Source organism: Mobula hypostoma, chromosome 1 (genome assembly GCF_963921235.1).
Source record: "Mobula hypostoma chromosome 1, sMobHyp1.1, whole genome shotgun sequence".
Lineage (NCBI taxonomy): Eukaryota > Metazoa > Chordata > Chondrichthyes > Myliobatiformes > Myliobatidae > Mobula > Mobula hypostoma.
The window spans coordinates 254,972,700-254,978,699 of NC_086097.1; the positions used below are offsets into that span (position 1 = coordinate 254,972,700).

At 48.5% G+C, this 6,000-nt stretch overlaps 2 non-coding genes across 2 annotated transcripts; both read left to right on the plus strand.

Annotated features, from left to right (window-relative positions):
• The first annotated feature begins 362 nt into the window (after positions 1-362).
• trnay-gua (transfer RNA tyrosine (anticodon GUA)) lies at positions 363-448 on the plus strand. Its single transcript is given in 2 exon segments — positions 363-399; positions 413-448. It is a non-coding gene; the product is annotated as a tRNA-Tyr (tRNA).
• A 5,466-nt stretch (positions 449-5,914) lies between these two features.
• Positions 5,915-6,000, plus strand: trnay-gua (transfer RNA tyrosine (anticodon GUA)). The gene is given in 2 exon segments: positions 5,915-5,951; positions 5,965-6,000. It is a non-coding gene; the product is annotated as a tRNA-Tyr (tRNA).

The following is a 6,000-nucleotide window of genomic DNA, read 5'->3' on the forward strand; positions in this document are numbered from 1 at the left end:
AGATGCTGGAAATTCAAGCAACATACATCAAAGTTGCTGGTGAACGCAGCAGGCCAGGCAGCATCGATAGGAAGAGGCCTGACGAAGGGTCTCGGCCTGAAACGTCGACTGCGCCTCTTCCTATAGATGCTGCTTGGCCTGCTGCGTTCACCAGCAACTTTGATGTATGTTGTGTGTCTGAGTGGTTGGTTGATGATTGAGTGAGTGTGTCTGTGTGTGAGCTGATCATTTTGGCCCCTAGTGCTGGAGGGACTAGATAGTACAATTGGCAGGCTGTTGCTCTGGGTCGAGAGACACCAGGATGAAAATCTGCATAATCATTGTCGGTAGGAGCCAACGTGGCGAAGCTTGGTGTCGCTTTTCCTTCGATAGCTCAGTTGGTAGAGCAGAGGACTGTAGAGGAAATGGAGTCATCCTTAGGTCGCTGGTTCGAATCCGGCTCGAAGGATCGGGACTTCTTTTACTCGGCCGATCATCAATTCCGTACTACGGAGCTTCTCGGTGGCACAAGACTGCAGTCCGAATTGCTCCGACTCGTGACGGGATAGAATACAGAGGCATCTAATTACAGAACTGGCAAGGCCAGCTGATCACTGGGTCACATTTCAGAGCGCTATGTCCTCATGATTGCTGCTCTGACACGACGACAACCATGACTCGTCCCAAGGTAACACAGAGATGTATATATTACATTAGATTAGATTAGGTTATGACGACATTCAGTCCTCATTCTTTTAAATCAACTTACAGTACATTAAAAGCTGATACAATGTTCCTCCGGTATGATATCACAAAAACACAAGAATACCAAGACTAAAAGTGACAAAATCCACATAATTCAAAGAGCTTTTACAAGTATATTAAGAGCAAAAGGATTGTAAGGGGTAAAATTGGTCCTCTTGAAGATCAGAGTGGTCGGCTTTGTGCAGAACCAAAGGAAATGGGGGAGATCTTAAATAGGTTTTTTGCGTCTGTATTTACTAAGGAAGCTGGTATGAAATCTATGGAATTGAGGGAATGAAGTAGTGAGACCATGGCAACTGTACAGATTGAAAAGGAAGAGGTGCTTGCTGTCTTGAGGAAAATTAAAGTGGATAAATCCCCATGACCTGACAGGGTGTTCCCTCGGACCTTGAAGGAGAGTAGTGTTGAAATTGCGTGGGCCCTGGTAGAAATATTTAAAATGTCGCTGTCTACGGGTGAAGTGCCGGAGGATTGGAGAGTGGCTCATGTTGTTCCGTTGTTTAAAAAAGGATCGAAAAGTAATCCGGGAAACTATAGGCCGGTGAGTTTAACGTGAGTAGTAGGTAAGTTATTGGAGGGAGTACTAAGAGACAGAATCTACAAGCATTTGGATAGACAGGGGCTTATTAGGGAGAGTCAACATGGCTTTGTGCGTGGTACGTCATGTTTGACCAATCTGTTGGAGTTTTTCGAGGAGTTTACCAGGAAAGTGGATTAAGGGAATGCAGTGGATATTGTCTACATGGACTTCAGTAAGGCCTTTGACAAGGTGCCGCACGGGAGGTTAGTTAGGAAAATTCAGTCGCTAGGTATACATGGAGAGGTGGTAAATTGGATTGGACAGTGGCTCAATGGAAGAAGCCAAAGAGTGGTGGTAGAAAATTGCTTCTCTGAGTGGAGGCCTGTGACTAGTGGTGTGCCACAGGGATCAGTGCTGGGTCCATTGTTAATTGTCATCTATATCAATGATCTGGATGATAATGTGGTAAATTGGATCAGCAAGTTCGTTGATGATACAAAGATCGGAGGTGTAGTAGACAATGAGGAAGGTTTTCAGAGCCTGCAGAGGGACTTGGACCAGCTGGAAAAATGGGCTGAAAAATGACAGTTGGAGTTTAATACAGACAAGTATGAGGTATTTCACTTTGGAAGGACAAACCAAGGCAGAACATACAAGGTTAATGGTAAGACACTGAGGAGTGCAGTGGAACAGAGGGATCTGGGAATACAGATACAAAATTCCCTAAAAGTGGCGTCACAGGTAGATAGAGTCGTAAAGAGAGCTTTTGGTACATTGGCCTTTATTAATCGTAATATTGAGTATAAGAGCTGGAATGTTATGATGAGGTTGTATAAGGCATTGGTGAGGCCGAATCTGGAGTATTGTGTTCAGTTTTGGTCACCAAATTACAGGAAGGATATAAATACGGTTGAAAGAGTGCAGAGAAGGTTTACAAGGATGTTGCCGGGACTTGAGAAACTCAGTTACAGAGAAAGGTTGAATAGGTTAGGACTTTATTCCCTGGAGCGTAGAAGAATGAGGGGAGATTTGATAGAGGTATATAAAATTATGATGGGTATAGATAGAGTGAATGCAAGCAGGCTTTTTCTACTGAGGCAAGGGGAGAAATAAACCAGAGAATTTGGGTTAAGGGTGAGGGAGGAAAAGTTTAAAGGGAACATTAGTGGGGGCTTCTTCACACAGAGAGTGGTGGGAGTATGGAATGAGCTGCCAGCCGAGGTGGTAAATGCGGCTCTTTTTAACATTTAAGAACAAATTGGACAGATACATGGATGGGAGTTGTATGGAGGGATATGGTCCGTGTGCAGGTCAGTGGGACTAGGCAGAAAATGGTTCGGCACAGCCAAGAAGGGCCAAAGGGCCTGTTTCTGTGCTGTAGTTTCTATGGTTCTATGGTTCTAATTCTACCATATAGTTAAGCGGTGCAAAGCAATACCGCAATTTGATAAGAGCAGACCACGGGCACGGAAAAAAAAAGTCTCAAAGACCCGATTGACTCGTCATCTCACGCAGACCGTAGAAGGAAGAAAATCCCCCTGCCATGAGCTTCCAGCAGCTCAAACTTGACGATGCAGCGTCCTGGAAGCACCGGACCACAGTCCAAAATCTGAGTCCGTCCGAAAACTTCCAGCCTCCGACCAGCGCTCCGAAACCGAGCACCGAGCAACCTCTCTGCCGAACGTTTCCACCCGGGCCCTGGCCGCCAAACAACAGGCAAAGCCGAGAATTCGGGGCATTTCCCTCCGGAGATTTCCGATTACACAGTAGCCGCGGCAGCGAAGCAGGCATTTCAGAAGTTTCACCAGAGGTTCCTCCGTGCGTCACGTCCGCCTCCATCAATGCGGAATTGTGCACGGCCTCCTACCTCACAGATAACAGATATGCATCACCGGAGAGGCCGCGTGTAGCAAGTGTACAGAGGAAGAGACCGACACAAAGGCCCAGATGGAACATCGGTGACCTCTTCGTTTGAAAACATTTAGCAATCAGTCTAGGATGAGCGATTCCAAACTGCACGAGCAAGGGATGCCAGAATCTGAATTTCGGCTGATCGTTGGAGGGCACGGTTGAAAGCGAAGGCAGCTGACGGCATTGCCATCGCCCTTATGTCGTTTCCATATATCCGTTGAGATGGAATTCGGCTCATCTGTGTGGTGGCGCAAGTCCGGAGCAAAATCTTCATAATTCTGCAATTGATTTGAAGTATGAAACAGAAGAGTTAGATGTGCATTAGGTGTACAGCAACATGAAATTGGAGCGCCCTGCAGAAGCGAGGTCTTGGAACAGGAGGTTTGCAATGTGCAGATGTCTGCAGTTTTGTCCCTCCTATCATCGTCCCGGAGAGAGGCAAATCGTCCATTGATGATGGAATTCAGTCATTGAGCTTTTCAGCTGATTTGTCATTTGGTTGCACTTTTCCAAAAGTGTCGTAGAATGCGGCAACGAAATAGACGGGAACGGCAGATCCGAGAATGCTCTGTTTGATAGCAGTGTAAAATTTCAGGAGAATGTTGTGTCGTTGATGCAGTTCTACAATCTGCCAGAAGAAGTGGATGACGTGGCCATTGCCTTGGTTCATGAAGATGTTCTGCTTCTGACACACGAGATCACTCCGTGGCGTATTAATACAGGAAAGGTGAATGTGGGAAGGTTGCTAACAGTGGTGCTGTTGGTGATATGTTGGTGTTGAGGGGCCCGATTTCAGCTGAGGGGCATCTGCATGTTCACGGAAGCGACGCGTTGCACGGTATGTTTCGGTGTCTCCATGAGGAAGTGATTTTACGCCGAATTTTTGTCGCTACTTTGAAGTCTAGATATCTGTTATAGTCCGGTCCGTGATGTCGATATTCCGATTCACGGTCCGATTCATCGACCCTTGTTCTAGGTTTCCTCTCTACCCTGTTTCTGTCCTTGTTGAGATAATTGCGGCAGCTGATTCTCGTTGGGGCTGGCTGCATAAATACCTTCAGAGACCAGGGCGTGGTTGCTGGATTGTTCTTGTCTTAACACCTTGTATCCCTTCCTCTGCCTTCTGTTTCCTCTCCTGAAGCCCTGCCCTGTCTTGCTGGAAACGCTCGCCTTGTTTTGCTGGAAACGCTCGCCTTGTTTTGATGGAAACGCTCGCCTTGTCTTGCTGGAAACACTGGTCTTGCCTTGCTGGAAACCATCGCCTCGTCATGCCTGCAGTCTTGTACTGTAGACGCCCTGTTCCTAGCTCACTTCCTATCCCTTGCCTCCGCCCAGGTAAGCCAGGCATGTCTTGCCGTTACCTGGGGTTGATCCTGTCCCGTCCTGTCCCTTGCCTCTGCTGGGTGGTGATCCGCGCCCTGCCCATGAGGAACCTGCTAAGCCTCGCCTCAAGTCTGCAGCCTCCAGCCTCGCCTTGCCTCAAGTCTCCGGCCTTCCGCCTCGCTTTTCCTCAAGTCTCCGGCCTCCAGCCTCGACTCGCCTCAAGTCTACGGCCTCCAGTCTCCAGCCTCGCCTCGCCTCAAGTCCCGTGCCTCCAGTCTACAGCCTCGCCTCGCCTCAAGTCTCAAGTCTCAGGTCTCGTCCCGCCTGCCTGCCAAGACTCGTCCTTGCCTGGTTCTGGGGCCGAGCCAGAGGCAAGACTCAGGTACTGGGTCCTTATGCAGTCTCTGGCTCGGAGTCCAAGCTCGGGCACCTGGCTCCCTTGTTCAGTCCTGTTCCAGGTTCCTGGTTTTCCTGTCCATGTCCTTCCCATCGCCCTGTATCCTAGTCCTGTCCCTAGTAGTTCAGTGTCTGTGTCTGGCACTTGGGTCCGTTACCAGCCCGTGCCCGGATGACAATATCAATTCCAACTGCCGTCACAATCGGTTTGTAAAAATAGACAGAAGTATAATTCTTTGCATGCGGGAGAATGAATTGTCGTTTGGGGACATGAAAGGTGACAGGGGCAGAGAGCGACCGTATGTGTGTCTGAGTGGTTGGTTGATGATTGAGTGAGTGTGTCTGTGTGTGAGCTGATGATTGTGCAACGGTATTCAGCGGCAGGCATGCAATGGTGCTTGTGGCGCTGAGCAAATTACAGGAAGTGAACCGGATGTGCTGGGGAATTAGCTCAAATGGTAGAGCGCTCGCTTAGCATGCGAGAGGTAGCGATTTCGATGCTCGCATTCTCCATTGACATTTTGTATCCAGAGCAACTCATCTGATTGAATTGCTCTGAAGTTTGGAATGCACAAAATATAGGAACGGCGGAGAGGGACATGAACGTGTCTCAGTCAAAGGAAAGGGGGAAATGTCGTAGGTCTCCTGCGTTAAAGGCAGATACGAGGAAAAGGTAGCTGGCAGCTGGTGTTTCACTAATGCATGAGCTGCAGGCGACCATTCAGAGAGAAATCAGTTCAGTGGTCAAAAGGAAATTGCCCTGGGCACTGGGCGAAATGAGAAAGCGGAGTAGCCGTTGATTTTGACAAGCAAAGAAGATCAAAGAGCTGTGTCGGAGTCGCACCGAGAATGGTGATAAGCTCGGTGATTTGCGTCATGCGGTCGCCTGTGGCCCCTGGTGCTGGAAGGATTAGATATTACAATTCGCAGGCTCTTGCTCTGGGTGGAGAGAAACTAGGATGAAAATCTGCATAATCATTGTCGGTAGGAGCCAGCCTGGCGAAGCTTGGTGTCGCTTTTCCTTCGATAGCTCAGTTGGTAGAGCGGGGGATTGTAGAGGAAATGGAGTCATCCTTAGGTCGCTGGTTCGAATCCGGCTCGAAGGA